This window comes from Anabrus simplex, chromosome 1 (assembly GCF_040414725.1).
Source record: "Anabrus simplex isolate iqAnaSimp1 chromosome 1, ASM4041472v1, whole genome shotgun sequence".
Classification (NCBI taxonomy): Eukaryota; Metazoa; Arthropoda; class Insecta; order Orthoptera; family Tettigoniidae; genus Anabrus; species Anabrus simplex.
The window spans coordinates 1,542,846,120-1,542,858,629 of NC_090265.1; the positions used below are offsets into that span (position 1 = coordinate 1,542,846,120).

A 12,510-nucleotide genomic window follows, 5' to 3' on the forward strand; every position below is an offset into this window, starting at 1 on the left:
TCAGCAATTTGATTCTGATTCTTCTTAAGTTCTTTAAATCGCACGGCATTTCTATATGCTCCGAGGAACCTTCGTGCTTTTGGAAAGACATATTAGCACAGGACATATTTTCAAATCCTGTGTGATTCCAGACTCCCTGTTTCACTCCAGGAATAAGACAAGGCCAACAAAAGAGTTTCTGCAAATAATGACTACCACATAACCACGGATAACTACTACACCAAGATACCTGGAAATTTCGTGTGTGCATCTTTCCGGAGGCAGTACCTGTTATTTTCTGATAAGTCAAAACTGGCTGGAGACGATTGCTTGATAGAATTTCTTTTTTATCCTCCTCCTTCTATTTCGAAAACGAAGTTTCTCTTAAATTACAAACTAAATCCACGGATGGTTCCATGTTAAAGCACGCTTTGGAGGGAACACTCTTCTTTCACAGTATAAGAAAAGATTTAAATACTATAAGTACGACCTCGCACGCTACATATTTATATTCCTAATGAATTTCAAACGCACTTCCACTCCAAACATCCATACGGCAATAATTATTCTACGCTTCACACAGTAACTATAAAAATGCCAAGAGCTCACGGTGTGAGCTGTGCTACTAAATGCTCTTCAAATGCGCTTATGTTATTTACAGTTCACTCACAACTAATCCGCCATACGACCTAGATTCGCATTATAAAAACTATAAAAGAATACTCCGTGCACCACACGTTGAAATTTATAAGAAGCTTCTTGTTACAGCTGGCGTAACAGTAGCCACAACTCTCGCGACAAAATACTAGTAAATGTGTCTTTGATTGTGTTTTAGCGTGAGATTGAGATACTAATATTGGCAGCAATGCTATAGGAGTCCGCATGTGCTCTACCAAGACCAACTACAATATCTCAGACCTTAACCGACCTATCGAAACTGTCCATAATGGCGGCAGCTGGAGTGCTAGCATGCGTTTCTTTTGATTTGTGTAAGCCGTGTTGTTACGAAATATTTACGGAAATTTGAATATTATTAATCGTACATTATATTTATTTATAGTCTTAAGAAGGTTATAGATTCTCTTTCAGTGTCATAAGAATCTGTTTGTTCTCAAAGAGCTTATTAATTCCAACAATATCGGTGGTGATTAGGTTAATGTTGATTTTCGTGTTCTTCGCTGAAAGTATTTTCTTCATTTTTAGTTACCTATGCAATATGTTTATAGTTTTAATGTGCTGTGTGCCTGGATGTAAGTAAGAGCTTCAGTGTTCCCGTTTCTAAAAGACCTAGTATTAAGGCAAAATTGGGTTAAGAGCATTCGTAAAGAAAACTTAGAACCGAATCATAGGCCTAATAATGTTGTGTGTGTTAATCATTTTATCATTTTTGAAATCAAATGTATTGTGAGGGAAGACATTATATACCCCTTTCAGACCCTACCCACACGTTTGTGTGGGTACATTTCAACAGTTGGTACAATTCATTACAGTGACCGAGAATATTCTGAACCGTTTAGTTTTAAAGCATAGGTTTGTGCGAACTATTTGATATGCATTAATTGGTGCTGTGCTTCTGTGGAAGACCTATGAAGTACGTTGATTCTGATGGTTTTGGCGGTCATCATGGCAACCGGTGCATTATCAGGTAAGTCTGTTCATAACTACCTTATTTGGTTAGATATTGATATCAAACTGAATAATGTGTAAACTAATACCTTATTAGTATTTTTGATGCATAGATACGGCAAATTATAGTTTGTTTATTTTCCTGTAGAGCTTCACAAAATTTTACCCACACGTTTGTGTGGGCTGGGACTGAAGTGTGCTGACCTTATTCTTATTCCTCAACTAACAAATGGCCCAAGGAAAGGAATATACGGTATTATTTCCTTAATGTATGAATACAGATTACAGTGTAATTAAATAACTGCTATGTTTACAGCAATTATTTAACATACGCCATAGTTTTGCTTTAACATAACCTTTAAATTTCAGAAATATATTGTTCTTCATCTATCAAGAACACAATGTACAGGTCAAGAATTTATTTTGACAGACATTTCACAACCATACACCTTCTTGATGCCCTATGTGAGAAAGAAATCTATGGAAGTGGCACTATTATGATGAAAAGAGTGAAAAATAAAACATTTAAACCCGACCAAAATATGGTAAAAACGTGAAATTGAGGAGGTATGCCAATCAGATGATGGAATGTGTTTAATTTGATGGAAGGACTCTAAAGTGGTTGACCATGGCATCAAATTTACATGGAGAAACCCCTCTTCTTGAAGTAGAGAGATGAGACAAAAAGGAAAAGAAGTACATTTAAGTACCAATTCCAAACGCACACAAAAAATATAATGAAAAGATGGACGATGTCGATACCTGCGATCAGCTGTTGGAAGAGTACCTGAACCTTCTTTAAAACAAAGAAGTGGACACTGAAAACCACTATTCGCCTTATTGGTCTGGCGACCGTTAATGCGTGGATGGAGTACAGGAAAGATGCTGTATGCAATGGAGTTGCGAAGAAAGACATTCTTGATCTAATGAAATTTCGATTAGCCTTAGCTGAAATACTTATTGCATCAACAGACTTAGTGCCCTTTGAAGAGTAGGAAGAACAAGAAAGAGATCCACCAACAAGAAGATGTGTGCACCACTCCCATGTGTGGACAAAATGCTCGAAGGTTTTGCGCACTGGCCAGGTGCTAATGAACTGCCGACGGCGTGCATGAGTCGCATGACCATCTGATCCAGCCGAACCAGAATGCGATGTACTAAGTGTAATATTTACCTTTGCCTAACAAGTAAGAATATGTGTTTGAGGGAATTCCACAAGAAATGATGTAATAAGCGTAAGCATTTTTCACAAATATTTATTATTTTCTTCAAAATTTGGGACAATTTCTCACTGATTGTATTGTGTATATTAGATAAATAAAAAAAAGATGTGATAGAACGTGTATATTATCTCTACCTTCAATCTCCTTCTAGAAAAATCTGTTTCATTGCTATATTGATATTCATAAATATAAAGTGAACTTTACAAACTTTACTACTTCTCCACTAAAACGACTGAGTATAGACCCAGCCCACACAAATGTGTGGGTCATAAAAAACAACAATGGAATAAGATTTTTTGCTGCAACAGCTTTTTTATGTTTCTGTGATCAATTGAGGTATTAAACAACGAAAATTGCAAAAAACAAAACCTCTCTCCGCTTAGTCTTGGGTCTGAAAGGGATACCCATAGAAGGTGGTGATCTAATTCCAGTGCCGCGCACTCGTTGGCTGAACGGTCAGCGTACTGGCCTTCGGTTCAGAGGGTCCCGGGTTCGATTCCCGGCCGGGTCGGGGATTTTAACCTTAATTGGTTAATTCCAATGGCACGGGGGCTGGGTGTATGTGTTATCTTCATCATCATTTCATCCTCATCACGACGCGCAGGTCGCCTACGGGTGTCAAATAGAAAGACCTGCACCTGGCGAGCCGAACCCATCCTGGGATATCCCGGCACTAAAAGCCATACGACATTTCAGTGCCGCGCAAATTTCCGAAGTTAAAACTAATGATGCATATCCTAGCATTTGCCCTATCAGTCAACGTAGGTAACTTACTACAAAGAACAATAAATCAGTCCCAGAAAGATCCGGAAAATCATGACCAAGATTTGTGGTTTAGAGACTAAATTAATCTTGAACGGTGGTGCAAGAATGTAATTAATTTTCAACGTTTTACAATGAACATGCGTAAACTAAACCTAACCCCATTTCCCGCGAGTGATCATGAGGATTGTGTTCTATTTTAAATAAAATACTATTATGGCATCAATTCTGGTGAGTTTTAAGGTTACGAGTGCTTTAGTTGGTCAAGTGTATCATACAAATATAGCTTGTACCTACTCAACAATACAGGAGGATTTTAGAGGGTTGCAATTTTGTTGGAGAAATTTTACATAATTGGCTGTGATTAATGGTGGTGTTACATAGTATTTCATGTAAGGTTAATAATGTTCTTTCTTGACATCCATATATTGTATTTGCTGACCGGAGATTTATATGTGAAATATTCTTATACTCTGTGTATGTTTCAACCGGACATTGATGCAATAATTCCCCCTTCGTTATTTTCCCCTCTGAAATTTCATTTAGACTTACAGTACGCGATAAAGCTACTTTTGGTGTTTAATTATTCATATTTTGAGTTAGTGAGTTGCATTTCATGACGTTCGACTTGTGATATTTTCTTTAGGTGACTCAGAATAAGCATCCATAACCTTTCCCACAATCTCTCATATCGCACACCGGTGTACGCCATGTTTTTTCTGGATTACGGTCTGATGTAATTGTAGTTGGTCTTGGCTCAACCTTAGCAGAGAGGGCGGCTTACATGTTCGGGTGTGTTCGGATAATATTGTCCCAGCTCGAGCCAAGCAGCCGAATATCCCAGAGACTCGCTGGGCTGCACCACGCAAAATACAACTGTATGCGTACTCATGGGTTGCGTTCACAAAATACTACTCTCCAACTCCGAGTAAACTCGGAGTTAACTCGATCCGTTCACAAAATTAACGAGTTAACTCTACAAGGCGTTCAGAAAATGCATTCGAGTTAACTCTGAGTATACTCTTTTTACTCTGCGTAAACAGGTGGGTAGATTTAACTCGACATGCGCAGTAATGCATTCATTGGTGGCGGTGAAAAATATTAACTGCGAGTATATTGACATGGCAATGAATTCAAATTATTTTCTATTTGTTGACAAAGAAGAGCGTTATGTATTTAATAAAGAAGGGGATATATTCGTTTAAAACAGGAAAAATAGGTACCGTACCAATGTTAATAATCGGCGGAAATAACATGATTTAATTTTTATAAGAATACTCATGTTATGAATGATCGGCTGATTTATTAAACTCAACTTTATGAGATTTCCTTTGTAAATGTATAATACGTAACTTTTTTAAATATTTTAGATGACCTTCTGAATAAGACCATTTAATTACATGATCAGAAATACCACACAGTGCATTTATAACTCTCACGAAACGGATCTGTACGAATCAGGTGCTAAGAGCCAAATTACAACCAGAAGGTTTTTTTTCGTGGGTCTTGTAATGGACTTCCTCGTTCCCCGATTTTGGATTTAGAAAGTTTAGGGCCAATGACTCTGAGTAGATGTTCAAATGTTGATCCGGCAATCGGAAATGTTTAAATTCAGTTTCGTCATAGTTGTTAACAAATAATCTTTACAGTTGTTTGTCCTAAATGGCTTATCGTGCACCAGTGCGGAGCCGATGTATTGGTATTCATCATCAATGTAATCAGATTGTTCTTACGAGGTAAAAAATAACGGATACTCTTTTAAGGCACAACTTGGTGAGGAAAGTAGTAATAACTCATATAGCACGCTGCTATGAAGAAACTCGCCTGGAAATTAAGACATTAAATTTCTCGCAAATGAGGTTATGGTACAACAAATAACCTTCCTTAATTGATTATTCATATTCTGTTACTCTGTATTCACTCCAAGCGTTCACGAAATACCCTTACTCAGAGTTAACCTTACCAGTTACTCCGCGATACTCTACTCCAACTCTACACAGTGACGTATTTTGTGAACGCAGCCATGACAGTCTTGAGCGTTGTCATAGCAACCGTTGTATTACACGTCACAAGTCAGCCCGCACTGCTGTGAGCATTGAGAAGGCTGCATTGTCCGCAACACTCGTAAAGGAAGCGAACAGCGGTGCTTGCTTAACTATGAGCGCTACGCCTGTTGAGTAATCACAACATATAGAGCGCACTCTTCGGTTTTTAAAACGAATATGTTTTAAACAGAAAATATAGGGATGCGGAAAATGATAGACAATTGTTTTGATAAATGTTGGTGCAGCCCGGCTGTACCGGGTGCAGTTGAAAAGCCGCTACTGCTTATATGAAAGACGGAATCATAAAAATCGGCACGAACATTGGCCCTCCTGGTAGCCATATGTGAGCGAAATTCTGTTTCGAGCTGTCACATATGTATCCAAAAAGTAATGCAGTGTGTGGAAACCTTGCCCAAATTTCTCCCTATTCTACGATTCTGAGTTTCTGACTCAATGTAATAAAGAGAGGAGATACGGAGAAATGTTTTAGGATCAACCATTCAGCCGTTAAAAGAGGCGACTTATGGTGCAGTCCGTGTGTCGATATAACGTACTGTTTAGCAGCTGTTAATCTGTAAATGACGCTCTGCAATGTTGTAATCATGCAAATACTTTCGTATGTCGATCTGTATATATTCATTGAAGTCAATTTGTAGCGATCTACCAGGGGTGTGTCTGCCATTATAATTAATACTTTACAAATCGATAGTGACTGTCAGCACAAGGACGTCTGCTGTTGTAATCTATACTCCCCTAATCGATTTTGACTGTCAGTAGAAATGGGGTCCTCCAGCTCCTGTGTAACTGGCATTAGTAAGGAGGGCCTATCATTGTAATGAATAATTCCCCTCTCGATTTGACTGGCTGGAGGCAAGGGAATGTGCAATTTTCTTCAAAACTCCTCTACACGATTGTGTTTGGAAGTAGGAAAGGGGGCCTACCATTGTAACGAAAACTCCCCAAATAGATTGCGACCGCACAGTAGAAAAGGGTCCTTCTATTGTAATGAAAACTTCCCAACTCGATTGTGAATGGCAGTAGGCAAGTGAGCCTTCCGTTACCTTCACAACTCCGCAACTTGCACTTTACAATGGAAACAATGTATGGGCACCTCCCCATGCTACTTCTTGGATAACGCTAAGAGACATGCAATTTAAAAGTCTTATGCATTGCGTATACAGTAGTTTACTTCGATATCCGTACACAATGTAGAATACCGTAGCGAAGCACGGGTATATTTGCTAGTAAACTATTAATCTCATTTTATCCTATTTACAGTTGAACTTTTACAATACAAAAGTATTTATTAATCCTCCTACTCAATACTATTATTTTGTATTAATATATACTACTTGTATTAATATAAGAGTGAAATGCATTTAACGGTGTTGCGAATATTATTCCACTGTTCCTCGTCTTTATATGGGTTAATGTAAAATAATTCATGTATAAATGGGGACCACTAGGGAAAATGGGAGTTGGGCATCTCAAATACTCAGGATGGATAAGTAGAGATAATTTTATTGATTGTCTAGAACACTTTATTAAACATACTAAATGTTCACAATAGAAGAAAGTATGCTTGCTCATAGTCAACCACGAGTGGTTCTGTGACTGCGCCATTAATAAAACAAAAGAAAATGGAACGGTGCTGCAGACACTTCACTACACTGCAGTAACAAATTGTAACCTTTAGATGTGGCTGTATATGCATCTTCCCAAAAGTCTTACAACTTGGCAGCGCAACAGTGGATGGCAAATAATCCAGAAAAATCAAATACAATTTATATTCGTGACATAATTGGAAAATGCTTCCCTTTATCATTCTCCCCATAACATAATACCTGGTTTTGAACACAGTGGCATTTGTTCTTAATGCAAGTGTAATGGACTAATATAACTTGCAAAGCATTCTCTAACCTACGGGTAAATAATGGAAATATCGAGCACACATTATTATTATTATTATTTTGTATTTGTGGGTTGATAAATAACACAAACTGATTAGAGAATCCATGTATTTAGATGGTAAAACTACAGTTAAGTACGGAGAAGAACAAAACACATGGTTACTAGTTACAAGTCTCTCTGGGTCCACCACACTACCAACTGTCCGGTGTGAAATGGCATTTGTTACACAAAGTTTGAATACACAGCATTTCCTCCCTCTTTTAAATTGTACTAACTATGTCTATGGTGAGAATCTTACTGGTCTGCGACGCGTGTGTGTAGATCTGCGCGGTAAGACTCGGATAGCCCGTGTAGCTGGTGTTGGTGTTTGGTTTCCACGGATCACTTGCAGCATCCTCTCGACTGGTGCTGCAGTAGTTGGTGCTTGGAAGAACCGAACACGTCGTGGCCTAGGTGGAATTTCGACAGGTCCGTCAGAGGTCGACTCCGGGTTCTTTCTGTTCGCCTGTGTTCCTGGAAATGACATAATTTGGTCGAAGTGCCGCTTTATTTGTTTTCCCTGGTGGTTGATCTCATAATGTAGATCTCCAATGCGGGCTGCAATGGTACCGGGAAGCCACTTGTCCAGGTTCGGGTAGATAGATAGGAAGTAAACAGACTGTCCCGCTTCGAGTGTGCGGAACGTCGAGTCCATTTCTGCTTTCTGTTTTTCGAAGGCACTAATGGGAACATCTTTGGGTCTCGCCAGGTTGAGACGTGTCCGAATTTCTCGTCCCAGAAATAGCTGAGATGGTGATTGTCCCGTGGTAGAGTGCGGCGCTTTTTCGAAATTGACGAAAGAACTCGTTCAGGTTGGTCTGCAGAGTTCCTTTGGTGGTCTTAATCGCGTAGAGGGCGTCCTTCAGTGTTTGGACACACCTTTCTGCTTGGCCATTAGTTGATGGATGGTACGGCGCTGTAAGCTTGTGGTACTTTACACCACTGTTCTCCTGGAAGGCCTTGAATTCTTCTACGAGACGACAGTGACCGGAGTGCCATGCGCTGTAAACATGTCGTCCATCAGGGTGATTGTTACTGCTGCTGTCGTGGAGGTCGTCGGCTTGACCTCGAGCCACTTGATGTAGGCGTCTACAACAATCAGAAGCATGGTGTCGGCTACTGGGCCTGCATAGTCGATGTGGATGCGCTCCCACGGTGCCTTCGGGTACTCCCAGTGATGCTCGCGGAACTTGGGTGGAGCGTGTGCATGGATTGCGCATATGGTGCAGGATTTCGTGATCTTCTCAATGTCGGAGTCGATGCCTGGCCAAAACACGAAGGAACGTGCCATTCCCTTCATTTTGGCGATTCCGAAGTGAGCTGCGTGCAGGTCGTTGAGGATGGCATCTCGTAGGGCAGGCGGGACTACTACTCTGTGCTCAAACATCAAGCAGTTGGGCGAGTGTGTATTTCGCCTCGGGTGCCTTGAAGTCATGGCGAGTGAGATCTTGGCCTCCTTCCAGAAGTTTGACAATTCTGCCAAGATGAGGGTCCTTCATCATCTCTCGTGCGATGGCTTTGGCTTTGACGGGCAACTGCTGCGTCTGGTGAACTGCAAGTAAATCAAAATCATCGTAATCCTCTGTCTCTTCCTTCTGGTGCGGGACTGAGTTTTGGATTTTGATGACAGTCGACGGTAACGGTGCTCTGGAGCAGTAGTCAGCGTTTGCGTTTTGCTTCGACGTTTTAAAAGACACAGTGTAGTTAAAGTGTACGAGGTAGTCGGCATATTTGGCCATGCGACTAATGCACAGGACTGGTAGTGACATATCTGCGTGCAGGATCTGTGTCGAGGGTTTGTGCCCGGGCGAGTTGGCCGTGCGGTTAGGGTCGCGCAGCTGTGAGCTTGCATCTGGGAGATAGTGGGTTCGAACCCCACTATGGGCAGCCTGAAGATGGTTTTCCGTGGTTTCCCATTTTCACACCAGACAAATGCTGGAGCTGTACCTTAATTAAGGCCACGGCTGCTTCCTTCCCACTCCCAGGCATTTACTGTCCCATCGTCGCCATAAGACCTATCTGTGTCGGTGCGACGTAAAGCAAATAGAAAAAAAGGGGTTTGTGTTCTGTGATCAACGTGAAGTGGCGAGCATACAGATAGTTCAAAAACTTCTGTACTGCCCAGACGATGGCGAACTCTTCCTTATCGATCTGGGGGTAACTCTGTTCCGTTGCCAACATTGTCCGACTAGCGTATGCGATAGGCGGTTCGTATCCGTTGCTAAGCCGGTGTGACAGCACTGCGCCAAGACCGATTTTGCTGGCGTATGTTGCCAGGAAAAGTGGTAATGATGGATCATACTGCATAAGGACCTGAGGCGAAGTTAGAACATTCTTGATATCCTGGTAAGCCCTGTCGCCCTCTGGCTTCCATACGAGAAGATCCTTCAGCAGCATGTTGACAGGTTGTGGAAGAAGGCGCTGCAATGTATGTCGCTTTACCCAGAAACAACTGGAGTTCTTCTGGAGTCGTAGGTTTCGGCGCATCTCGTACAGCTCGGATGCGCGCGCAGACTTATAGGTGCCTGATGCATCGATCCTGTGGCCAAGAGCTTCCAGGACAGGTTCAGCAAAGCTGCACTTGGCTCGGTTGAGCTTCAGATCGTGTTGGCGAACGTGCTCCAGTGTAGCGGTGAGGATCTCTATCAGGTTTTCAAAACTATTGGCAAAACCAATGGTGTCGTCAAAGGAACTTACGGCATTTGGGAGGTTCTGCAAAACAGTTTCCATTCGCCACCGCCAGATGGCGGGGATATTGGCTACTCCGTAGACAGCACGAGTAGGGCGGATCAGGCCATGGTTGGAATGCTGAGCGTGAGGGCATGGCTGAATTCATTATCAACCTCGAAATGAGTGTACGCGTTCGTGACATCCACGTGGCAGAAAAGGGTGGCGCCGCGCATCCGGTTGAACAAGTGCACCACTTTCGGAATTGGGTGTTCATCGATGATGATCCGCGGGTTGAGAGTAGGTTTGTAGTTACCCGTAATTCTCAACTTGCCGTTCTTCTTCACGACGACATGAGTTGTCGACGCCCACTCCGATATTTCTACTCTCTTGTAGAAACCAGATTCGATCTTGGCATCGATTTCTCTGGAATAGGCACCTCGCAGGGCCACAGGAGCTTCACGTGCTCGGGAGAAGATAGGAGTGGCACCATCCTTCAGGTGCATCTTCGCTGGTGGGCCAGACAGCTTCCCGAGGGTATCGCTGAAGACATCCTGGTACTGGTTGAGGACGGCATAGTTTTTTGCTATTTTGCTTTACGTCGTACCAACATAGATGGGTCTTATGGCGACGATGGGATAGGAAAGGCCTAGGAAGTGGAAGGAAGCGGCCGTGGCATTAATTAAGGTACAGCCATGGCATTTGCCTGGTGTGAAAATGGGAAACCACGGAGAGCCATCTTCAGGGCTGCCGACAGTGGGGCTCGAACCTACTATCTCCCGATTACTGGATACTGGCCGCACTTAAGCGACTGCAGCTATCGAGCTCGGTCGTAGTTCCTTTTGCTGTTCTAGGGACAGAGACTGCTTGACGGAGAATTGATGGATCTGTCCTGGTCTTCCACACAGCAGCTCGAAATTGATCTCTAGTGCAAACTGGGATCTCCACTCTCGACCAAGGAGCGTCTCTAATTCATCGTCGACGATGTAGAGATCAAGTTTTCTGGAGGTGGTGCCAATGGTGGCAGTGACTGGCGTCTTGCCGATGCAGTTAATACGGTGGCCAGTGTAGCTCGCAAATTTGCGATCAGTCTTCTGCAAAGGAAATCATGGTTATATCACACCTAATCTCAGTTTCATCATCATCGAACTGGGGGCACAAGTGTCGAGTTCCATCTTGATAGTGGTTCCCTTTATGTTGACATCTATCAACTGCTTCCCTGGAGACTGTATTGCTCCGACGACCTCAACTTTATTGAAATGATGTATGGCATCAATGCTTTTGGCTGGTTGCTCTTCGTCGGTCACGTGATCTCTTGCGCTGCTTTGGTTTGGACCTACGCCCTTTGGCGACGTGACCTTTCTTGCCACACGTCCGGCAATCAGCGTTGAGGATCCTGCACTGACTGCATGAATGGTTCCCGCCACACCCAACGCACGAGGATGACGATTGATCACGTGGTGTTCCTCGATTGGCTGGACGCGATCCTTGTTGAGGTCTAGGTTGGTCAGACTTCTGTCGGCGATTGAACGATTTCTCATGTTGCCATTGGTTGCCGCCCCTTCGGGACTGTGGCTTTGCGTAGCCCATCCGGTTGGTTGAATCGGGCTTTGAGGTTATTTTCGGGTTCTAGACCTCGTCGGCAGTGTTCCGGGCGACTTCGAGTGTGCAGGCTATCTCGTATGCAGCTGTGAAGCTCTCCGTTTTTTGCAATAATTTCATCGCACATGTCCCTCGACTCTAAACCTTTGAGGAGTTGTTCAATTACCATCCGGTCTAAAAATTCTCCATACTCACAGTGTGTTGATGCTTGCCTTTATTTGAGAGTAAGGCTGGCGATTGTCTCCCCTGCCCTCTGCATGACGCTCCGGAATGTTATGCTCTCTGCATATTTATTGCGACTGGCGTCAAAATGGTCCGCCAACTTCGACTGAATTTCGCTGTATGAGAGAGTTTCCGGGCCGATGGAGCTTACGAGATACTTTAAAGCATCGTTTAGTTCGGTACCCATGTAGACACGAGTGTACTGCGCGTGCTCTTCTTCTGGAACCTTACTCAGACCGAACACCCAGGTAAACCGCGGGAAACAGTCCCCTATGCTGGTCCCATCGGCAGCGCGATATGCTGGCCTCGAGAACTGTGGTGGTCGAGACTGTGTTGGTGGCACTGACTCGTAAGCGTTGGCACCTCAGATTGTGAGCGGAACAGGCCAACCTCACCCAGCTATCATCTTGAAGATAGGCAACCAAACATTTTTC

The 12,510-nt window shown here is 42.9% G+C and overlaps 1 protein-coding gene across 6 annotated transcripts in view; it reads right to left on the reverse strand.

The window, feature by feature from the left end:
• Positions 1-12,510, reverse strand: part of LOC136858486 (protein vav) — a 705,311-nt gene that overhangs the window by 660,394 nt on the left and 32,407 nt on the right. The gene's annotated exons all lie outside the window — the stretch shown is intronic.